Here is a 26,129-nt window from a genome sequence, read left to right as displayed (position 1 = left end):
GGGATTTTATTTGGAAATTAAAGGAATCCAGGAAGGTCAACAGTCTAAGAGAAAGAAGAACATTCCAAGGATGGGGGACAGGCAGGGAAAATGCCTGGAGTTAAGAGATGGAGTGTCTTGTTAGTGGAACATCTGGAAGGCCAGTGTCACTAGATCAATGAATAATACGTTGGGGAGTAAGGTCTAAGAAGACTAGAAAGATAGGAGTGGACTAAGTCAGAAATACTCATCTCCATGAGTTCAAATCCATCCTCAAACACTTACTAGCTCTGTGACCCTCAGGAAGTCACTTAACACTGCCTCAGTTTCCTCAGCTGTAAAAACAGTTGGAAAGGAAATGGTAAGCCACTCCAGTATCTTCGTCAAGAAAACCTCAAATGGGGTCATGAAGAGTCAGACACAAGTGAATCAGCTTAACCACAGTAACAAGAAAAGGTTATGAAGAGCTTTGAATATACAACAGAGCATTTTTCATTTGACCAGGGAAGCCTTTGAAATTTATTGAGTGTGGGTGGGTGATAAGACCAGTGCTTTGGGAAAATCACTTTGGTGGCTGAATGGAGAACGGATTGGAGAGGGGAGACACTTGAGGCAGGCAGACTCAGGTTAATAACCATCAGGTTTCAATATTCACCAATAACCATCAGGTTATTGTAATAATCCAGGCCTGAGGCAGTAAAGGAAAGAATACAGAAAAGATGTTCCAAAAGTGAAATTGTCAGGACTTGGCAGCAGATTAGATATGGGGGCTTGAAAGATAGCGAAGAGTCCAAAAGGACTCCTACAGTCTACGTTATTGTTGTGTAGTCAGGAGAACCTAAGAGGCAGTTCCAATGACTCTCTTGTCCTTTGGGACCACCAGAAACTATAAACTCCAGTTTATTTAGAATGTTATACAGAGTAGAAAATGAATAAATGTTTGATGACTCGAAAATGGAATGGAACCAAATTACTTGCTTTTTTTCCATTTAAGCTTTGATTTTATGCTTCCGACATTCTGATAAAATTCTGGCAATCACATTGCTATTGTCCCATGCCCTAAAAATGAAACAACCACAGACAAAACTATTTCATAAACCCTGATGGTGCAGAAAGATTTTTAAATTTTTTTTTACAAAGTATGCAAAGTCAAATGTTCATACTGACTTTATCTGATTGTTATGACCAGAGCAAAGATTTGCCCATCTACTTTCTACCTCAGTGGTTCTTAAACATATGCCTGGTCACCAGATGAAGGAACTCAGACTCACAATAGGATGCATACATGGGAGTCTTTCTAGTTGTGTGGGACTTATATTTGGAATCACATACACCTGAATGGAGTCTCCTGATTCTCTCATAGTGGGCACTGTTATCTCTGCAAAGAATACAGTACTGTGCCAAGAGACGGGGGAAAAAAAGATTCAAAGTTGAGAACACTACCTCAGTGAATTCTAATAACAGAACAATTCATCCCATAATCCCATAGAGAATTTTCTTGGATTCTTAACTGCACCTTTTGGTATGGTATGATTATTTTGGAATTACTGGGCCATTGGTTATCTCCACATTAAATCCTCAATCCAATAGCCTCATTTTAATCAAGGTTCAAGGATTTTACCCTTGTGGTTTCTCTCCTACTCACATGGATCTAGGTCCAGGATTTGTTGAATGCCCAAAGACTTGATCAAAAAATATAAATACTCTGTAAAACGTAACTTCCAGGTCAGTAGAGGGACTTCCCAACTTCTGTCAATAATATTCTTCTTCTAGTATTTTCAGTCTGAAACTTCTTCAGGGCTCCCTATTTCTAGTCAGTCACCAAGTTATATCAATTCTTTGTTCAAAATTTCTCTTTCATAAAAGGCAGCATGAAATAGAACAATAGATAGAATACTGGATTTTAAATCAGAGGATTTGAAGTTCATATTCTACTGTGTTTCCTTCTCCCTGTATGAGCTGGGGGTAAGTCATTTGGACTTCAGACATCTGGAAAGGAGAGGGTTTGACTATGTGACTGGCAAGTTCCATTGAAGGTCTAGATCTGTGACTGTATAATCAATCTGTACCACTGCATTCCCCTACTCTGGTGACTTACTATTTCCATCTTGTACATTAGTATATTAAAATACACCATAATACATAACTGTACATTCAGTCTAGTACTATAGCCTCCTAATGGGTCTCCCCATATTCACTGTCCCCACTCCTAATCCTTCCAGAAATTGCTTCAGGATTAATCTCTATTTTGATCATGCCATTCCTTACCTCAAAAACTTTCTGTAACTTTCCATTGCTAATATATAAAGTTCGCATTCCTTAGCTGGGTTTTCTAAGATCTTTCACAATCTGGTTCTAATCTACTTTAGGGACAGCTAAGTGGTACTGTAGATAGAGTGCTGGTACTGGGGTCAGGAAGACCTGAATTCAAATGTGGCCTCAGATACTTCTTAGCTGTGTGACCTTGGGCAAGTCACTTAACCTCTGTTTGCCTCAGTTTCCTCAACTATCAAAAGGGAATAATAATAGCATCTACTCTCCTGGATTTTAGTGATGATGAAATAAAATAAATTTGTAAAGCACTTAGCACAGTATGTGGCATATAATAAGTGCTATGTAAATGCTTATTCCCTTTCAATACTTAAAGATGATCACTTAGTGGTAGAGATGGGGAACCTGTAGCCTCCAGGTCCTCAAGTGTAGCGCTTTGACTGAATCCAAATTTCACAGAATAAATTCCCTTAATAAAAGGATCTCTGAAACCTGAACTCAGTCAAAAAGTCACACCCAAGAACCTAGAAGGCCACATTTGGCCTCAAGATTGTAGTTTTCTCACTCCAGACTTAGCCCATTCAGACTATTTATATAGCTTACTTTTCTAAAATTAATTTTCTCCACTATGTTTGCATTTTCAAGACCCAATTCTGGTATTCTAAAAAGAGATGATTTGAAATAAGCAATCCTGCAAAAAAATACAATTTTTGGATTATAGGATTATTCTCACCTTTTCAGGATAAATTTTCTTTGGGTTCAAGCTATTTTCCTTTGCTTTTTTTTATATTGAATTAATACATTTTCCTTCCTTATTAATGATGAGCAGCTCTGACATAATATAGTAGGTAACACATAAATATTTGTTTTCCTTTCCTGTTTTTCTAGTTCCATTATACATTACTCCTCTACATGATTGCTGTAGGTGAAATAACTCTAGATCCAGAATCAGAGGACCTGGCATAGAGTCCAGTCCACACAATAATGTGTGATCTGGGGGCAAGTTTCTTAACCTCTCTAGGATTTGATTTCCTCATCTGTAAGATATGATAACTGAACTATATTGTCTCTAATGTCCTTTACTAAATCCTATGATCACCTACCTATTCCAGTCAAACAAACCTATTTACTGACTCCTAAGCATATGCTATTCTTGATCACCTCTTTATCTATCTATATGGGCAAATCACTTAATCGCCTTTGGTCTCAATTTCCTCACCTATAAAACAGGAAGATTGAATGTGACCCCTTAGCTACCTTCCAACTCAGAATGACTCTTCATGGTCCAGTGATCCCAAAATTCTCTCTTAGAAGTTAGCCTGTTCTAAATCCTATGATTGAATTTAGTTCAACCAGCGTTTGTTAAGGAACTATAAACAAGACATTAATAGCTATGGGGACAAAAATGAAGCAATGAATGTAAAGGAAGCAAAAACGTAAGCAGAGAGCTTACATCCTAATAAGTACAATGATACAACAGGTATACAAATAAGTGAGTAATTACAAAGTGTGTTTAAGAGGGAGAGCACTAATAAATCAAGGATGGGGGAGAAAGACCTTATTTAGGAGATGTTTTAAAAGCTAAGTCTTAAAAGAAACTAGAGGATTCCAAGAGCTACCCAGGATGGCCCAGAGTACATTGCAGGCACAACTTGTACAAGGATGTGGAGGTAAAAAGTCATGCAGGTATAAAGAACAGCAAAAACCACAGTTTGACTGTAACAAGTGTGAGGGCCTTCCTGTTGTTCTTCACACCTAATACATCATTTCCTGATTCAGTCTTTTCTCTGACTGCTCCTAAGGCCTGGAATTCCTCACCCGTACCTCCTGGCTTCTCTGCATCTCTTCAAAATTCATCTTAAATTCCACCTTCCAGAAGGGGCCTTTTTTGGTCCTATCCCTTCTCCCTCCCCACCTCCTGCCAACTTTCCTCTGAGATGACCTCCTCTTTATATGATGTTTTTCTTGTATGTATAGAGCTATTTATATGTTGTTTCCACTTTCAGAATTTAAACTGAGCACAGGGACTGCTTTTGCCTTTCTTGTATCCCCAGCATTTAACACAGTGCTAGCACTGTGTAGTAGGTATATAATAAATCTTGATGATGGTGATGATGGTGGTGATGATGATTGATTGATTATGACTGAGGGCTCACAATCAGGGTTACCCAATGTCTGGAAATCTTGGATGTTAAAATGAAGGGAATTCTACTGGCTAAGTTCAGGTCAAGGTTACTAACTGGCAGACCAAGTGTTGATAAATAGTTCTGTTTACTAGGTTCAGATATTGGTCACTGCTATTGCTGGAACTGAGTGACATTTTGTTCACCCTAACGTTCCATATAAAGTCTTTTCCTAATTTTAAAGAGAGTGTAGTTAGGTGCATAGGGTACCTGTAAATCCCCTTCACATTTCTCTAGGTCAACAGTCTTGGTGAAAGGAAATTTTAAGAGATACATAAACCTGAGGGTGACTTTATGTATGTGACTTGCTAAAAAAGGGTCAGGAGGAATAGGATTCTTTATTAGTAAATTCACGTTGTCAGTTAATTGAAGAACACAGTAAGCATTTTAAAATTTCATAGGCCATAAATCTAGATATGGAAGGGACCTTACAGATCATCCAATTCAACTCCCTCACATTACAGATGCATAAACTGAGATGCAGAGAAGTTAAATGACTTCCCCAAGGTCACACAGGAAATAAGTGGCAGAACCAGGATTTGAACTTCAGTATAAATGAACTTTCAGTATAAAAAAAGAACCAGTTCACCTTTAGTTCTGAAGGTTCTTTAATTATGAGGCTGTTAATGAGTAAGATTGATACTCAATTTCTTTATAAAACCACAGATAATACTATTTTAATACTCTTTCCATTAGAATTCTTAAAATTAGCCATTAGGCAAATTATTTATTGCTAAGGGGAAATTATTTGTATATGTTTGAAGATATTTTAACTTGGATTTAACCTATAAACAGTAGGTAAATAAATGTCCATTCCAATTATCCAAATGTGTGCTGGAAGTATAGAATAAAAAATTTAAAGGATTACTGAAGAATCAAGTTTATATTAGACTTATGTATTGCCAAGCCAAGAAAAGTTCCTTACAGATTTGGCTAAAACCTTGGGATCTCAAGCTTAATGCATTATCAGGCAGTTCTGTAACACACAACATGCAGTAGACCAAGCTAGAGGATCCCTGAAGACATCCATTCTTTGAAGGCAAACCTATCCAAGTTTAGCACAAGCCCTTAAGAAGGTTTCAAAGTGTCTTCAGACTCTGGTCTGTTGTTGACTTGAAAATAGCAGTTCTTTTCCTATCAGACAGATATAATTTGGAAGGATTTGCCATGTGTATAGCATTCAAGAAAAGAAAAGAAAACTTAAAAGGGGCTCAGAGGAGAGGTAAAATGAGACTTCATACCAGAGACTAATCAACTAGTGACCTTGGGACTCCCGGGATAAATCACTTCTCTTTGGATCATGTATAGAGTTTGAACTATCTTGATTGGCTTTACTGCTTAAGAGAAGAAGGAACCAAAACTGCTTCCTAATCATTCTACATACATTCTTTGAATTATATTGTTTGTGTTCATTTGAAAATTCATTTACTCTTCATTTCAACTCATCATTAGAAGAAATAGCCAGATGCTAGGAGACCTGATAATGTGCTGAAAATAAGTAGTGTTGTTTGTTGTTGGTGATGATGTTTGTTGGATATTGGTTGTGGTTGCTGTTCCATGTCCAACTCTTCATGGCTCCTTTTGGGGTTTTCTTGGCAAAGATCCTACAGTTGTTTACCATTTCCTTCCACAGCTTATTTTACAGATGAGGAACTGAGGCAAATAGGGTTAAATGACTTGCTCAGGGACACATAATTAGTAAGTGTTTGAGGACAAATTTGAACTCAGGAAAAGATGAGACTTCATGACGCTGGACCTGACACTCTTATCTGTACCACCTACAGAAATACTATGAATCTTGGTCTGTATATATGGCCTGCCTTGGGACAGTCCCTATTTCATAAAATTAGAGTTGTAAGGAAACCCAGAGACCATTTAGTAAAAATTCCACATTTTAAAACTAAGACTACTGAGGCCCAGGGACTTACTGGGATAGTTCCCTACTCAGGAGTCTATTCTAAACTGCTTTAAATTACCAGCAAAATCTTGAAGAAAAGAAAACCTCAAGCAGGCACATTCTTCCTCCAATAGCACAGCCCTGGTACAAGGAGCAGGAGGAACCTTATAGTGACCAAGTAACAATGAATAAGTGACTTGCCTAATTCCAAAAGCCACTGTTCTTTTCACTGTATCAGACTTAAAGTCAAAAGTTTTTAACTTCAAATAGGGGTAGGCCTAAATGCCCTTTGAAGTCATTTCTAGCTTTGTCTTCTATGATTCAGTGAGCTGGGTAATTTTAGGCTAGGGAAGTCTGTGAATGAGGAGGAAATAAAGTTGTTTGCTGTTCTATGGGATGTTTTATTCTGTTTTTATTTCAGGCAGCTAGGTGGTACAGTGGTTAGAGTGCCAGTCCTGGAATCAGGAAGATTCATCTTCCCTAGTTCAAATCTGGCCTCAGACACTAGCTGTGTGACCCTGGCCAAGTTACTTAAACTTGCTTGCTTCAGTTTCCTCATCTGGAAAATGAACTGGAAAAGGAAATGGCAAGTAATCCCAGTATCTTTTCTAAGAAAGCCCCAAATGGGGACACCAAAAATTGAAGAAGACTAACAACAACAGAAATATGAGAGAGGGAGGAGTTGGGGAGGCAATGGAGGTGGGGGGATCCATTGAAATGAATACATTTGCACATATTTGAGAAGTTGTGTGAAAAGAGGCTATCTTTTATGAACTTTGGGAATAAAGTTGAATTATTCATTTCTCTGGGTAATACACAATACTTGTTATGGTATTTTATGCATCCGGGTTCTCTTTTTCTTCTTCCTCTGCTTAGCAAAACAGTAAAAGTCCATCCATCACCAATCAGGAGACCTACTGATTGACTGAAAGTGAGCCTGAGAATGTGGGTTTGTAGAACGGGCCCATTTCAGCAGAGTAAAGTAGATTACCAGCTGGAAAGAAAAAGACCTGAACGGTACCTTTCTCACTTAGGAGTCAAGCTAGAGCAGGCTCCTGGGCCCTGGAGGGGACTTATAGTGGGCTGAAGACTTTACCAGGGCTTTCAAGCTTAGAATAGGTTTATAAGCTGAAAACAACCCAGGCTGAGCTGAGTAGGAATTCTTAAATGCATTGTAGTAGCAGAAGGAGTGAGTAATCAGGGGATCAGATCATGCCAGCTCTCTGCACCAGGAGAGTCAATCTAACTCAGTAAACAAGAAAGCCAAGGACTCAGTGTCTTGAGTTGGGGTTCAGAGATCAGCAAAGTTTAGATAATAATAATAAAGGCCATGTGGGGTGGCCAGGTAGCACAGCAAGTAAGAGCACCGGCTCCAGTGTTGAGAAGACCTGGAGATCGAATCCCGGGCTCAGAGGCTTAGCACCCACCCAGAAACACCTGGCTGTGTAACCTTGAGCAAGTTACTTAACCCCAATTGCTTAGGGGTGTCCAGGTGGCTCAGCGAGTAAGAGCACCGGATCCAGTGTTGGGACGACCTGGAGATCGAATCCCAGGCTCAGACACTCAGCACCACACCCAGAAATAACTGGCCGTGTAACCTTGAGCAAGTTACTTAACCCCAATTGCTTAAAAAAAAAAAAAAAGAAAGAAAGGCCATGTGGAGGACGACCTTCCTCTGGATCAATTCCAAGAGGAAACTAAAGTATTGATTCTAAAGGAGAATCTTTGACAGCCAATACTGAACATTTCTCTGGGGCTGAGATTTGATTTAACCCTGTCATAATTACAGGTAAGAAACTGAGGCTTAGAAAAATTGTGACTTGCCCTAAAGTGTTATAACTCATTAGTAGTAGAACTGGGACTAGGACCTGTATTTCTTGTTTTGTTAGTTCAGTGTTCTTCCCACTACATCGTAATGCAAGGCCATAAATTAGGGAGGGGAGTGTATATGTGTATGACTACATGTGTGTGTTTGTGTATCAAAGAGTACTAGATTTGGAATTGGAGTATTCTGCCACTTATTACCTGTGTTATGAGTCACTTTCTCTGAGCCTCAGTTTCCTCCCATGTAAAATAATAGCCTGTATAGTTCCTTCTAACTCTTAACCATATGATCTTATGATTTTTCTATCTGTCTGCTTGAGATACTAAATTTAGTGGCAGGTTTGATGGAGGGTCATACTAGTCCCCAAATTAATGCCCAAGCACCATGGTGAGATGTTTATAATCAGTAGTAGAATATCCTTTTAGAACAAGGGATCAGTATTAATAGAGAAGGACTAGGAGATGATAGGTTAGAGATGAGAGATTTCTGCACCTTAAAAGCTATAGTAGCAATGGTAAAAGGTTTTGGGGGTCCCCCTTAGCACTAAATTTTCCCCCAATCAAGGACTTGCTAAAGCTAGCTCTAACCCATGAAAGAGCCAATCATTAATGACAAACTACAAATCAGAGTTTGATATATTGTTTTGTTGATTATCTAGACTTAAGAAAATGATTAAAGAAAATATTAAAACTGCTGATTAAACGTAAGAGTGTCATACATACTTTTTCCCCCATAGGGTCAATTGTTAAACATTACCAACAAAATCTTGACCAAATCCCTAATGGAATGTGAGAGGTAGGAGAAACATAGAGACAATTACCTTTCTGCTCCTTTCAAATTCACCGCTGACTCATTCTAGGGGTATTAAAACAGCTAAGAATGAACATTAACCAGATATTGCCTCATCATACAAATAGCCACTCCCCATAAGTACAATTGACCTACAATTCAGTATGACCTTCCACTCAATTATATTTTCTAATAAAAAATTAAAATAAAATAGCTAAGCATAAATATTAAATAATTTCACTACCTGTTTTTCAAAAAAAGATAATATAATTTTGGCAAGATTTAAAGAAACATAAACATCTAGGTACTTTTAAGCATCTAAATTAAATGTTTTCACTACTTAAAATGAAACTGAATCACTATTAAACTCTGAAATTGATACATCTTCCAGGACCTTGTCCATGGCTTCAGGATATTCCATAGCTTAAAAATATTTCAACCGTTCTTCAGTTGTAACTTACTACCTTTAATAAGACAATGTTTTGATTGACATGGACTTTTTCATTCAGTCAGCTGTGCTAAGCTTTCTGATTACCTAACAATCACTCCATGTCTCCTAGCTTGAGGAAGAATCTGCCTTCTAAACCTAGAAGCTGCCAAAAAAGAAAAAAAAGAGTTAAATAGTGGATCTCCTTGCCAACAGCATGAGCCTGTGTTACTGACGTTTTCCTAAACAAAAGATCTCTTCACCTGACTAACCACATTTTTGTCTTTAGCTCTTTGCCCTTTGAAGTCAAATTTTCTATCACTCAAAACCTTGGTATCAAATGGTCCATCAGCAATCATCGCTCATTCCTTGTTAAATTCAATACTCCTCTCTTTACGAGCTTTAATGAACAGATCCAAGCTATACAAGAAAGACAACTGAAGACACATTTAAAAGAATGGAAAAATTAAATAGAAATATAAAACAGACACTATTTTTAGAATTTGCTCCTTTTCCTTCACCTTGTTGCATAGACACAGCCCCTTCTCTTTACAATGCTCATGAAGCAGAAGTTCAGGGAAGTGCAGTGAATGAGGAGGTTAATGTGGTTGGGCCTGTTCAAAGAGTGGTAGAAAAGAATGTTTGTTTAATATTTCTCCTCCATACATTACCTCCCCCCCCCCAATCTTCTTTGCTTTCAGGTTTTAAACATTTTACAGAGCTGGAATAAGACCAGTGTCCATTCTTTGTCACTCTGGATTCCTTATCATGTTTACTTTCTAGCAAAAGCACTTTGTAATAAAATGTTGTTCAGTTTTTTCAGCTATGCCCAATTTTGTAACTCCATCTGGGGTTTTCTTGGCAAAGATACTGAAGCGGTTTCCCATTTCCTTCTCCAGCTCATTTTACATATGAGGAAACTGAGGCAAATAGGATTAAGTGACTTGCTCAGGATCACACAGCTACTAAGTATCAGGTCAAATTTGAACTCAGGAAGATGAGTCCTCCTGACTCCAGGCCCAACACTCTGTACACTTTGCCACCTAGCTGACCTTTGTAATGAAAAAAAGAACTATGTAATTTCAAATTATTATGATCATTATTACTATAGACAGATATAAGCAGTCCTGTTTACAAAAAGTGAGTGACAACATATCTTTTTCTATTTCTATTGATGTGGAAACAGAATCATAGCATTTTAGAGATCATTCCGTCCCTAAGGCCTTGGGAACAATTAATTCTTTTTTTTTTTTTTTAAAGCAATCGGGGTTAAGTAACTTGCTCAAGGTTACACGGCCAGGTGTTTCTGGGTGGGTGCTAAGTGTCTGAGCCCGGGATTCAATCTCCAGGTCTTCTCAACACTGGAGCCGGTGCTCTTACTCGCTGTGCTACCTGGCTGCCCCAAGGGAACAACTAATTCTTATTGCTTACTCTATCTGTGTATTAGCTGGTTAACCTTTCCTTCTTTTAAGGGATTTGAGAACATTTTGAGAGATTTTCATGGGAACTTTTGACCTCTCCTAGCTGCAGAGAGTCATGTCCCATGACTAAGTTACAATATGTGCAGGGCTAACTGTCATCAGTAATAGCCAGACTTAGGAGCGACTAAAAAGTACCTATTCTGGCTGAGAGTAGGGGGTGAAGGTGTTCAGGAGGACAGCAATGGGAGGGTCCAAACACTAGAAATAGGAGCCTTAACTAAATGAAGATTGAAGCACCAAGCCCTGGAAAAAATCAGAAATTTTTCTAGAGGGCAAAGTCAGGGGCACAGCTGGAATGGAGAAGTATAAAACAACCAAGTTGGATTGGAATAACTAAGTGGATTGAATGGCCCTCTGGGGTGAAAGGATACAAAAAGGCAAATACAAAGCTGGGTTTAAAAATGCCAAGTTTAAGATATTGTTCATGTGCGAGAGCTTAGGGGCTCACCCATGAGAACTGAAGTGATTTGCTAAACATTCATGTACTTCCCCACAACCTTCTTTCATGACAGATTCTCCCACAATTCCAATAGGGATTGGCTCATCAGAAGTCAGGATCCAGACACAGATCCTGCCAGGGCCCAGTCTGGAGTCTTATCCCAATAAGAATTCTTGTTGTATGTAAAGGGTGAGAGTGAGGATCAGTCAATCAGTCAAGGAGAATTTAAGTCCCTACTCTATGCCTGGCAGGCTGCACACTACATGCGATATTAAAAAAAAAAAAATTGAACAGTCCTTGCCTTCAAGGAGTTTACATATTGTTGAGAAGGAAAAGCATATAATTATATACAAATTACATGCAAAATAAACACTTAGTGCTTTCAGGGAGTAGTCATTAACAACTGTGGGGATCTTGTAGGAGGTGGCCCCTGAGTTGGTCTTTGAAGTTGGTGAAGAGAGAGTGAACTCCAGTCATAGGAAGCAGCTTAGGTAAAGGCATAGGTACACAGGGACATAGATGGAATGGTTTGTGAAGAATGGAAAGTTGACCACTTTAGGTAGACTATAGTGTATGTGAAAAGGAGTGATATGTAATAGATCTAGAAAGAAAGCTGGAGTCAGACTGTGAAGGGCTTTAAATACCAAACAAAGGAATTTGTATTTGATTCTTGGATCAATAGGGAACCATTGGAGCTTGGGAGTGAGGGTGGGGTTTGAGGAGTGACATTGTTCAGACTTGTGTTTTAAGTAAATTCTGCTTTGGCATCTATGTGGAGAATCTGTGTTTCACCAAGGAATACTATAGCTGAGCCAATTTATGACCCTTTTAGAACACTATTCTATGCCCAGTGGCTACTAGTCAGACCTACAAAAATTTTATGTACCTGTGAGAATTGAGCCTGTGGTTATTTATATGTGTTATTTATATATGTGTTATTTATAGATCTAAGACTCAGGAAAAGAAGCCAATTAGTTACTTTGTGGTACTGAACCTATACTTCCAGACTGATGCTGTTCTCAGATGCTGAAAGTCCTGTGAAATGAAATGTGAACTTTTGTCGTTGAAATGAGATAAAAATTTAAAAAGCTTGTAGATCTGTTTAAGATGAGACAAGTATTGGAGACATTAAAACCAGTCAGTCTGGTGGAACTTGGTCCAGCATCGGACAGAATTCAGTCCAGTGGTTTGCACCATGCCCTCCCAGCCTAGGATACTATTTTGATTCTTTCTTAACACAGAGGGCAGGAATCTAGACCAGGCTGGTTATGGAGATCATGCTCAATTCCAGTCCCTGTAAAGTATGACAGGGTCATTCTCATTCCAAGGGATTCCATGGAGAACAAGTTGTTCCTAAGGAAGACCCAGCAATCCACATTTATCCCCAATCTAAAACACCACCCTAACACACTAGTTGTTTGGACACATTTGAACCAAAGGTAATCAAAGGGTAGGGTTAGCCCAGCCTAGATCCCTTCAGAGATCCTTCCGTCCTTCTCAAAGTATTATTTGATCCAGACTGGCATCCATTGCATCAAACTAGAACCAGGACAGGTAGTTGAAAAGAGAGAGGAGTTTAGGGAGGGTGGTATGAACTGAGTGTATAGAATAGTAATTCATTTTATTACATCCCCTTCTATGTTAGGCAGTCCAATGGAATTTTATGTCGGATTCTAACCAGGATAATTAGATTCAGTTCACCAAAGTACCCCCATTAGAGTTTTAATTGAGCATCCTAATTATTTCTAATGCTGAGGAGTATGACTGAACATTTTTAAACAGCTGCTAGTTTTCACCCCCCAGATGGCTGTATCTCTGTGGTGGGTGAAGTGCTCCCCAACTGGTTCCCACTACGTACTGAAGACTTGATTCTCATGCTAAATACTTTGCATTCTCTTGGCTCAGGAAAATCATATGTTTGTGCCTTGCGGTTTATACCCCTTCATCTTTTTGAATTATTATTCATCTGACAGTCAAATTGTTTTTTTCATATTCCATTCTATTGTTCTGTAAAGTGGTCTTAGGAATGAACAAGTGATAACAGAGATAAGAAAAGGTTACAAATCACTCTAAAGAGGAAGAATTAATGTGGCATAAATATGGAATTTGGTTTGGTTTAGTTTTTTTACCCAAAGCAGTGCTTTCTGATAGCACCTAGCCAACGGTTTTGGTCAAAGCATTGTTCTGACACTTGTTAGTGCTGAAAACCCTCGAGCTCTGGAACCATATGAGAGACTAGAAGAAGCAGGAGCAGGGGAGGTAGAGAGGATAGAAGGAAAGGCTATTTATTATTCTTTTATGTCTTCTAACCAATGTCCAACTCCTTCTATCAAGCCTCCCGTAGAGGGAAATCATTCTTCAGGCTACAGTTATCCAGATTAAATTCATCCATAGACTAAATCAAGTTTCCAGTGGAGTTTTCTCACCACCAATACTATAGTTTTATTAATGTTTTTTAATGCTTTCCCCCCTTTTCTTTGGGAAATATTCTTTAGAAATGAGTTTCTAAAAGCATTAGCCTTTATTCTTCCTGTACTCAATGTTTTCCACTTCATGGTGGGAGCAGTATGGAGATAAACTAGCAAAAAAAGGAAGTTCTGGGCAGTCAGTCAATAAGTGTTTCTTAAGTACTTATGTGCCAGACACTGTGCTAAGCACTGAGGACACAAAGAAAGACAAAAATAGTCCCTGATTCCAAGGAACTAACATTCTGACGAGGAAGACAATGTGCAAACAAGTATGTACAAACAAGCGATACAGAGATATGTAGCATATACGGTACATAGGTGTGACACGTGTGTGCCATGTGTGTATTTGATACATGTATGTAGGGTATAGGTGGCACATGTGTGTGTGTGTGTGTGTGTGTGTGTGTGTAGGGTAGGTGGGAGGTAGTCTCAAAGGGAAGGTACTACTGTTAAAGGGAATGGGGGAAAGACATCTTGGATCTGTGCTGGTACTTGAATAAAACCAGTAAAGTCAATGAGAAAAGTTGAGGAAGGCAGTATAAATTCACAGTGGGGTAAAGAGTAGAATTAAGGGATAACTGTCTATGTTAGGAGGAGTTACAAGGACAAAGAATGAAGAACAATTTTTCAGAAAGAATAAAAGGATTTTTAAACAAGCAGTATAATCAGTCTTTCACAGTCCAGACCCAATATAGGTTTTCAGTCTTCATTATTCACTATCATCAGCCCTATATTCCACCCAAGACCACTCATTATTACCTGAACATGTATTCTACTTTCCTACCTCCATGTCTTTTCTCATGCTGTTTCCTCTACCTGCAATATATTACCCAAAATTTTGCCCTTTGAAATCTTACTCATTGTTTAAGGCTATGTCGAATATTGCTTTCTCCATGGGTCTTTCCTAGCCAAAACTGATTCCTCTTGGCTCAATATTCCCATAGCACTTTTTACCACACATACAGCATTTACTACACGCAACTTTTTTTTTCCAAATGTGTATATGTGCCATTTCCTAAACAGAGACCATGACCTCTGTTTAGGCTTCTCAAATCAAATTGAATCAAGGACAGGACTACACCTTGTACAATTCTATATCTTTCAATGTGCCTAGTACAGTCCTTTACATACATTAGGCACATGATAAATATTGGTTAAACGAATGAGGAATTATTCTAACCTCTACAGCTTTAGATAAAGGCAAGACAAATACATGGAATAAGTCACAATGACAGTTGTGATACTGGTCTCCACAGTGCCTTGAAATCCTTTGGTGGGAATTATAAGTACCAACAGAAAATCTGCAGAGCTGCAAACTTTTCTGGCCTCTTTGCAGCTGAGAATGCAGCTCCTGCAATGACTAGGCCATTTTCCAAGGTGTCTGATACCTTGAAGAATCTGAGATGGAGTTGGAGAAAGGCCTGCTTTTTTTCTTGATCTCGGAGATGATGAGTACTTAATACTTCCAGGTACGAAGGGAGAGAATCAGGATGATCTTTTCCTATGTGAGGGTGGGGCAAGTGAGATGTGCTATTCAAAGGGGCTTATGAGAGGTTTCATCCAAATGTTATGTGAGATTGCAGAGTCATATTTAAGTATACTTTGAACATTAAAAAAAAAAATTCCCCTGAATCTAGTAGTAAAATTAAGGATTTAGAACTTGAGGAACTATATAGATCCCATTTTACAGGTGAGGAAACTGAGGCCCAGAGATATTAAGTGACTTGCTCAGGGTTACAAAGACAGAAAGCAACAGTCAAGTGTCAAATTCAGGTCCTGTGACTCCAAGTCCACTATTCTCATCTAGCCTCAATCTTTTCTTTTCTTCTAGATATCTTTAGAAATAAGACCATATAGGCCAAAAGAGAGAAACAAACATTCTCCTAATAGTAGGAAAGATCTTGTTATTCAACAGGTGGTGAGCATTGTCTTGAAGTGGCTTGACTGATCACTATTGAGGAGCCAGTATCAAATGATCTTAATCAATGACTTGTCTGAATTTAGTGTCAAGGGACTTAGTTCTTCTGACCTCTACACTCTTATAGTGTATATGTATATATATACACATATATGTGTGTGTATATACATACATGTATATGTATATATGTATATTATACATATATGTGTATATGTAGTCAGAACTGATACAAATCAAAAGGTGAATCATATGGATGAAATTTGTCTAAAAAAAAAAAGAATTTTGCCCTGTGTTGTATGATATACATTTTTAAAGAGCACCAATAGGTAGCTAAATGCAGTACTCTAACAAACCTGAAAAGTTTGAACAAAAAAAAAATCAACTAATATGGAAAACAGCATAGCACCTGTCAAACATACAGTGAATTTCCATTTCTGAATGGCATGAGACCAACCTCTTTTGTTTAGCTATTTAGGATAAGGGAAAAATGTGTCTTCGTGGCTTCTTTGGAACAGTTTCCCAAAGAGAGCTCCTTGGAGAGGTTTATAGTCAAGAGCTTTCTCTCTTCTTTTCTGCTGGATGAGATTAGCAGTTCTAAACTGGGCTCAGGGCCATTATGAGAAAATAGCACAAGCTTTATAGCTACTTAGCATGCAGTCTCTCTCTCTCTCTCTCTCTCTCTCTCTCCCCTCCCTCTTTTTCTCTCTATCCTTCTCCCACTCCCTTTCTCTTTCCCTCTTCTTTTTCCTGTCCTTCCTGTCTCCCTCTTTTTTCCTCTCCCTCAGCTTTGGAAGGGGATATTTGGAGGGTGGTTGAGAAATCCATGTATTCTCATGCCCAGCCAGACCCTGGTGAGTTTAGAACAGATTTCAATTGTATCCAATGTAATGCTCTTTTTTGGAATAATTGTCTGCCTTATATGTTTTAGGCTATTGTAAAAATTCTGTTTTAATTATGTAGAAATCATTATTTACAGATTGATATATTGTTGAGCTAATTACTCTGCTGATGATCCAAGCATTTAGTAGTTCAGTTTATGGTAGATTGGTAAATCTCATGCTAAGAATTTCCCTATAGTACATATGCTGATAATGACCATCAAATGTCTTTCTCTTACTCCCATTCTGACTATCCATCTCCTTTCCTCCTACTCATGTGCTGCAGTATAGAACTGGAAGAAATTTCTAAACTGTGTTGAATGGATTCACTACAAATTAATACTAGCTCATCTCAACATGGCCCTCACAGCAAGAAAACCTTACTACTTGTCCCTAAATACACCACTTGCCACAGTGCCTATTTCAATTTTTCTCTTCTCTCCTTAAACCTCCCATGCCATCCTCTCCTCCTACCCTTTCAGCTAAATATTTGACCTAATATTTCACCCTCACAAATTGACACCATTCTAACAAAAGCTCTCTTCTCTCCTCCTTTTCATCTTACATTCCTCTGTCATCATCCTCCATTCTCTTCTTTCATTACAGTTTCTGAGGAGATAGCCCTTATGCTCGCAAAAGCTAACATCTCTGTAGATAACTTTGAACCCATTCCTTCCCCTTTTCTCCAAGATATTTCTCCCATAATCACCCCCACTTTCTCTATGATCTTCAATCTCTCTCTACTTCCTACAAATCTGCCCAAGTCTCTCCCATCCTTAAAAAGTCCTCACTTTTACTCACCTGCCAATTGCTTTTTTTTTTGCCTTTTGGAGGGAAATTGGGGTTAAGTAACTTGCCCAAGGTTACATGGCTAGTTTTTTTGTGTGTGGGTATTAAGTGTCTGAGGCTGGAACAGAACTCGGATCCTCCTGACTCTGGGATCTGCACTTTACTCACTGCACCACTTAGCTGCCCCTGCCAGTTGCTTTTCTCTATTTCATTCTTCTTAAACTCCTTTAAAAAGTTATCTGCATCCAGAACTTCCATTTCCTCTCCTCTCACTCCCTTCTAAGCCCTCTGCAATTTTACTTCTGACCTTATCAATCAACTAAGTACAGTTTCATGTGCAATTGCTTAAAAAAAACTATCTTGTTATGAAAATGATTCCTTTATTTCATAAATTAAAATAAAATAAATATTTTTTAAGTTACCAATGATCTTTCAATTATGAAATTCAATGATTTCTTGACTTCTCTTCAGCATTTGTCACTGCTGATTATGTTTTTTTTAGCTCTCTGCTTTTTCATGACTGTTCTTTTGGTTGCCTTCCCATTCTTCTTTATCTCCTTTGCTGGATCTTTATTTGTGTCATACCCATTAATTGTGGGAGTTCCCCAAGGCTTCGACCTAGGACTTCTTTTTTCTGTCTATATTTTCTCACCTTGTGATTTCCTTAGTTCCTGTGGGTTTAATTATCATCACTATCATCACTATGATTCTCAGATCGATATATCCATCCCTAGTTTTTCTTCTGAGCTCCAATTTCAATTCTCTACTGGAAATTCTAAAATAGATGCCACATAGGCATCTCAAATAAAATATCTCTAAACCAAGACATATCTTTTCCCACAAACACATCCTTGCTCTGGATTTCCCTATCACTGTAGAGGGTCCTACCATCCTCCCAGTCACCCAGGTTCATAACCTCAACTCCTCCCTCTGACTCACACCATATATCCACTTAATTACCAACTATTGTAATTTTTTGTCTGCAGATTGTCTCAAATGTGTTCATTTATCTCCACTCACACAGTTACCATCTTTGTTCAGGATCTTATCACTTCTCACCTTACAATGGTCTTCTAATCAGTGTCTCTGTCTCACATCTTTCTCCACACAATTCATCCTTCACCCAGCTGGAATTATTTACCGAAATGTAAGACTAACCATGTCATTCCTCTATTCAGTAAATTACAGTAGCTCTCTATTGCTTCTGGGATCAAATGCAAAATCCTGTGTTTGGCACTTAAAACTCCTTGCAACCTGGCCCTTTGTCTTCTATCTTTCTTGTCTTTTAATAAGTTACTTTTCTTTCTGCAGTTTAGCATCTAGCCATTCTAACCTACTTACTCTTCCTACCACACAATGGTCTCTCTCCTTTCTGCATGCCTTTACCCTAACTGTCCTCCATGACTGAAATGTTCTACATCCTAACCATTACCCTTAGAATCCTTGGCTTCCTTTAAGGCTCTATTCAAGTGCTACCTCCCACAAGAGGCCTTTTCCAGTTCAGTAAGCTGTTAGTGTCTTCTCCTCTAAGGCTACTTTCCATGTACTCTGCATTTATGTGGTATGTACCATTATTGTACGCATATTTTGTCTGATTTTTTTAGAATGTAAGCTCCTTGAGGGCAGGTACATGATTGTTGAGATTTTTTTTAATTATTATTTTTGTAACCCCAACAGTTAGCACAATACCTGGCAAAAATAGATGTTTAAGAAATGATTGTTGATTGATTGATTAAAAAATAATAATAATCCCATTATCACTTAATGCCATTGTTGACATACATAATGTGATCAGAAGGTTTTGATGTCTCCATATTTGGACTCTATGGGGCTATGGAACTGTTAGCATCACCCAAAGTAGCCATAGCAGTTGTTCAAATATACAATTATAAAATTTTGAGGATCCTTAGTAGGAAAAAGTCCTCTTTGAGGAATTCCTTTGTAAAGATATGCTCTCATTTATCTGAGGGAGGAGTATGCATTAGAGAAGGGTATAAGATAAAGTTAGGACTGTGATGAAGTTATGGAAGCTAGTCCTCCTTCTTATTTAGGGTTCTTTCTTTTTACCCCAACAATTCACTGTACCTTCACCCTGATAAGTGTACGTGCCAGTAGGTTTGTAAAGTCATTGATGTTCATTCGACCTCCAATCATGTACATTAAAACTCAACACTTGCTTCTTTTGTGTGACTTTTGTTCATGTTCTCTGAAATCCTCCACAGGCTGTGTGCTCACTGTGCTGGTAGTCTTCCTCTTTACCTCTAGATATGCCAACGGAGCACAAGGACAGGACATAAGTTCGCCTTTATCTTCTCTATAGGACTGTCCCTACCTCCTTTTCTGGTCATATTATGTACTTTATGTCACTTCTCCTATGCATTTCCTTTTTTGCTAAAATATTACAATCTACTGACACTGACCCCAAGCTTTTCCATTACCCACTGGGAGCCCTTCCACTTTAATTCTTTGGAGATGGTGACATTCCACCACTGGCAGCCACGTGGCATGTTGGTCTGAATATACCAGTCAAAAAAATCTGACTGGTATAAAGCCTGAGTACAAACTATAATTAAATTGAATGTGGGAGAATCAGGAAGAAAACAAGTCCAGTGAGGAAGACAAAGGAATTATTGATGATAAAAATGAATAACAGCTTTATTTCGTTGGAAAGGTTAAAAAAACTTCCAAAGCAAATATATTTTATGCAGTAATTTTCTGTCATTATTTTTCAGTGAATATTTCTTTATTTGTTCTTTCAGAGAAGCAATGTACAATCACCTGCATGGCTTTTATTGTGGGTGGCCTATTTTTGAACCAATTAGGTAAGTAAAAACTGAGCTAACCGGTTTGCAGATAGAAGAAAGTTTTCCATGAATAGCTGCTTCCAAATATACACTAAGTTACATTGTGATGGGACATAATCCTTTAACAATTTGGCATTTACTAATCTCAGGAGAGCTTGCTAAAGAGAGGGAACTTTGAATGCCTCTTTGAGAAAAGGGAAGCTGTCAGGCATCTTGAAACAAGATTGTCCATTCATTTCTCAATGCCAAGGAATCGAGTACTTGCTTGCTCTCTGCTCTCTAATTTCTCTTGCCTCAGAAAGTTAATTGAGTGGATACTAAAGGTGAAGTCCTGAAGTCCCTGGGACCTCTTGACTTTTTTTGTTGAGTGCTTAGCAGAGGGATAGATACAGCACTGATCATATGAAAGTGTGAGCTGATTTTCCTTTGACCTTATTAACCAGGAAGTGCTGCTGTTTTCACTAGCATCATTTTCTAAAAGCAAATATCATTCTTCCATTAAGATTGTCTGAATACAGATGTCTATTGCTATCCAGGAAATGTCAAAAGCTGGGCACTTTGGGGATTCTATAAATTCTGAGTACAGTTACTGTGGAAAATGTCACAATTAATTTTTTTAGTTTTATTTATTTTAATCTATGGAATAAAATAAGCATTTGCATAACATAGTTTAACTTAAAAAAAAAGATTGCACATGAAGCTGTTACATAAACTTGCTATTTCTTTTATATATATAAAAAGTTATCATGAATGTCTTTTCGTCTTTTTTCCCTCCCTCCACCCTGTATATGGCTACCATTGGACATATGTGTAAAATCCTTCCATACATACTTCTATTTAATGGTTCTTTCTCTAGACACAGATAGTATCTTCCTTCATAGATTCCTTGTAGTTCATTTGGGTATCTATAATAGTCAAAATTACTTACTCGCTCAAAGTTGTTCTTAAAACAATACTGCTTTTCCTGTATACAACATTCTCTTGCTTCTGCTCATTTCATTATTCATTATTTCATGAAAGTCTATGCATGCTTTTCTAAGATCATTGACCTCTTCAATTCTTACAACACACAAGTATTCCATCACAATCATGTACCATAATTTGTTCAGCCATTAGATTAAATTAAATTTCATAAATTTTCTAGAAAGCAAGTCTTTAATGAGAGGCAGAGTAGTGTAGGAAACAGTTCTGAATTTGGATAAGGAATACCTAAGTTCAAATTCTGCCTCTGACATTTTCTAGCTGTGTGCCCATAGCTAAGTTACTTAAACTCTCTGAGCCTCAGTTTTCTTATCCTAAAAGTAAAGGGATTAGAATAGTTGGCCTCTAAGGTCCCTTTGACTTCTAGCTCTATTGTCCTATGGACATATATAAAGAACTTTGCAAACTTCAAAGTTTTATATAAATGTCAGATCTTATTAGCTATTATTATAAGGCAGGTTCCTTCTTTGGTGAAGGAAGTTCCCATGCATAGGAATTCTCTATGGAAAAGTCAAATCTGTCTATGTAACAGACATGTAAATAACATGTTATTTGTGTGGTTTTGAATATATGAAGAAATAAAGCATGGGAAACTTACATTTTGTGCATGTCTTCTGTCTTGAAAACTGTCCAGACCTCTTGGCAGGTGAGTAAGAAAGGGTCTCTCTTGAACACGAATATTCCCTCCACTTCATTACTTCATTCTCCTCTAAAATCTCTTACATTGGAAAGAATATAGACATACTCAGATCTTCCCCATGCTCAAAAAAAAAAAAAAAACCAGAATAAAAACAAAAACCTCCCCTCAACTCTAAATTTACCACTTCCATTTCCTTGTCACCTACTCCTGAACGCTTACAAATTATCTTCAATTCATACTACTTTTGAAATTTCACCCTCAAAGTTTACCAGGAACCAAAATCCAATGACTTTTTCTAAGGGTTATTCTTCCTTCCCCATCACTGCACTTCTACATTTAATATGATCTTCTTCTACCTTCCCATTCCACTGTCCCTTCTGGCATCCCCAATCTATTGTTAACAAACTCTCGTAAGTCAAAGATCTCTTTATTTCACATTATTTCCATCTTCTGGAATTAAAAGAAGCCTGGGTCATTTTAAAGGATAGTTATATCCCCTCCAAGATATATTTTTCTCATTCCCCCATAGAACACTGGATGAAGAAAAGGACTTTAAAGTGTGTGCTTCTCACTTGCCATTTACAAAATGGTCTTTTGACACCATCACCCTGTACTGCTTTGATATTTAGACTCAATCCCTCTATATCATCTTGTTCAGAGCCTTATTTTACCCCTGTTCATTTCACTTTTCCTCCATTGTCAAGGAGTTCCATATGTCATTGACCTATTAAGGAGTTCAATACCTGAGTCTCCATTCCTAACTGTGTCCTAATGTTTGGGGCCTTCAATATAAGTACTAATGTTCACACAAATAATCTGACCTCCCAGTTCATCAACCTCCTCAACTTCTGTGACCTGAATCTTTAGTTCATTTACTTCCTCCTTCCTCTCCCCAGCCCTGTCCCAGGCTACCTAAAACCCATCCATAGATTTGGCAGTATAAGTGCCCCAGGGTGCCCTTCTCCAATCTTCCTGCCAACTTAACCTACCTAGCCCTGGATCTCCCCATCCTTTGCCCTGTGAGATGGAACTCAGAATCCCCATTCCACTTAGGACTACTCTCCTTTTTCCAAAAATGGTAAGTGGGTGCCCTTTGCTTTGATGAGTAGACATGGCTGTTTATATCACTTGGGTAACCAGGGAGTAAGCAACCACAATCATTCTAGATAGATGGAGGACCTCCAGATTCTATTGTCTGCCCTGCTGCTATACCTTTCAGATCTTCAATTACTGCTGTCTGACCTGCTGATACACCCTAATGACCCCTTGATTGTGCCATTTGACCCACTACTTAGATCTTTCTTGGGACTTCTAGGGCTCACCACATATATGTTATGTGCTTTTCTCTATGAAGGCATATTTCCCTAAGCACATATCATTCTACACATGTACTCTGGCCACCTGTATTTACAACATGCTTACCCTTCTTAGAGGCACCTAGGTAGGATACTTGATAGAGCACTGGGCCCGGAGTCATGAAGAGCTGAGTCCAAATCCAGCCTCAGACACTTATTAGCTGTGTGACCCTGGGTAAGTCACTTATCCTCTATGTCAGTCTCCTCATCCATAAAATGAGGATAATAATAGCACCCACTTCCCAGGGTTGTTGTGAGGGTCAAATGAGATATTTGTAAAGTTCTTGGCACATTTTGTTATTTTAGTTGTGTCCAACTCTTCATGATCCCATTTGGGGTTTTCTTGGCAAAGATACTAGAGTAATTTGCCATTTCCTCCTCCAGCTCATTTTACAGATGAGGAAACTGAGGCAAAACAGGGTTAAGTGACTTGCTCAGGCTCACATAGCTAGTAAGTGTCAGAGACTGGATTTAAACTCAGGAATATGGGTCTTCCTGACTCAAGGCCCATGAATCTATCCACTGTGCCACCTAACCGCATCTTGGCACGTGAGAGGTATCATATAAATATTTATGGCCTCATCTTCCTTTCTATGTGTATTCTCTAAGTGGCACCATTCTTTCTCCTGATACCTTGTGTACTTCTCTAAGAACAGGTGCAATAAGTTTATGGGAAGAATGTTCTATTGCTACTTTTCTGACTATGCTCTTATTAAATGCCTTTGTTTTGAATTAATTATGTCCTCTGGCTTACTAGTAAAAATAAACACAATGATGAAAGATCATAATTCCTCCATAATTTTGTGTTCCTTTGGTTCTCAAATTATCTTAATTCCACTTATTTTTGGTACATTTTATGTTATTCCTGGAGAATGTAAACTTCTTAAGGACAAACATGATTTTACTTTGTCATTGTTTCCCTAGAACCAAGCATAGTGCTTAATAAATGTTAGTGGAATATAATTGGATGACTATATTTTGTTTTATATCTAATCATATATAAGTTTTATCTCCCATACCTAGTGGATAAACTGGGGTCAGGGACTATGTCTTATTCTCTTTTGAATCTTCCTTAAAATCCAGCTCAATGCTTTTCACACAGCAAGAACTAAATCAAATTGAAATTCCACAGTCATACAATGTTTGGGTCCTTAAAAGGAGCTAGCCATTGGAGGCAATAGTAGAAATTACCATCTTCTTGGATTTTCTGGTTTCCCCACTTCTTTCTTGCTCTGTTTGAGAAACCACAAATAGTACTTGGACTGAGAAAAAAAATCCAGGCAGTATATTACCACCTGAAGATGTTTATGAAATGATATGGTTCTCTCCAATGTAGGGGTGTATAATCAAATTAGCAAGTATATATTGAGTGGCTTCTAAGCATGCATGAATGAGTGAGTGAGTCAATGAATGAATGAATGAAAAATCATTCATTAAGCAACGATTTCATGAAAAGCACAGGGTCAATGTCTGGGAATACCAACAGAAAAAGTGAGACAGTTCCTGTTCTTAATGAGCTCACAATCTAATAGGAGTAGACAGCACTTATAGGAAATTCCTAAGTCAGACAGATGTATGGTTCCAAGAGGATTCCAACACATCTCCTTTAATCTCAATTCTATTGATAAAAATCATATCAATTTAATGGTTCCAAGGGATTTGGTGGTGAAAAATTCCTTTTCCAGATCTTTAGTAGATATATTTAGCACCTTGCTCACCACTACAGAATCTATTTTTTTAAGTCAAAAATGAAGTCTCTATCTTCAAGGAACTTATTTTGGTCAGGGGAACAGATAGTCAAATAAAACTATGTAATATTACAAAAATGCAAGAAGCATTTTGAGATTGGAGAGACCAATGTAGTGTTAAGCCATTCTTTTCATTATATACTTGGTCAGGAATTGGTTTAAAGCCAAGTTGGTAAAAAGCATTTTATTGAATTCTAAAATTAGTATGAAAATATTATTAGTAATATTTTGATATAATTATTTAGAATTGTTGAGATACAAGTTACCTCTGAAATTCAAATGTGAATTAAACAGGGAAGAGTTGTATGAACTGGTACAAAATGAAATAAACAGAACTAGGAAAACACTATACATGAATGAGCATAACAAAGTAAATGGAAAGAACAACAGCAAAACAATTGAAATTTACTGTACTATAAAATTATATTCACCACGTTCAGCCCCGAAGGAGAAATATGAGAATGTACTTCCCTGCCCATTACTTGTGGAATAGCTAAATAAATTATAATATATTACTATAATGGATATTGTTAGACCATAGGAAATAATAAAAAGGGATAATTTCAAAGAAACACAGGAAGACTGCCATGAACTGATACATAATGAAGTGAGCAGAAGCAGGAGAACAATTTATATAATAATGATAGCATTTTAACAACAGTTTTGAAAGACAAAAGAACTCTGATCAATGTAACAACTAATGATTTCAGAAGATCAGAGAAAATCAAAAGCATCTACATGCTCACTGCTGGAGAGGTGATGGACTTAAGGTGCAAAGTACATTATATATTTTTAAACACTGTAGGAATTTGTTTTGATCAGCATTGCATGTTTGTTACAAAGGTTTTGAATGTCCATTTTTTTTTCTTTTTAGTGGGCAGTGAGAAGTAGAAAGTAAAAGAGTATTAAGGATAAGACTGCCAAAAAAGAAAGAAAAGAAAATAGTATCACTAAGATATTTTTAAAAAAGGAAAAAAAACTACACAGAAAAGGTAAAAATGAAAAGGAATTACAGACAAGCAGGTATAATGCCAATGTAATACCCATAGCAACTACTATGAATATTCATATGTATTTCCAGGGTAGATTCACAAAATATAATAAACTCTTCCTCAAAGGCAATACAAAAGTATTCATTTGGAACATCATTATTAGGAAACCAGGAGATAAGATTTAGCAAGTTACTCATCACCAATCCAAGGAGTGCTGATATCTTAAACATTCTTTCTGTTAGACTTCCCCATAAACAAGTTCCCC

Source organism: Petaurus breviceps, unplaced genomic scaffold, assembly GCF_028583685.1.
Source record: "Petaurus breviceps papuanus isolate PSGF00001 unplaced genomic scaffold, PetGlider_PUasm1.0 90784, whole genome shotgun sequence".
NCBI classification, from domain to species: domain Eukaryota; kingdom Metazoa; phylum Chordata; class Mammalia; order Diprotodontia; family Petauridae; genus Petaurus; species Petaurus breviceps.
Note: the sequence above shows the minus strand (reverse complement) of the source record.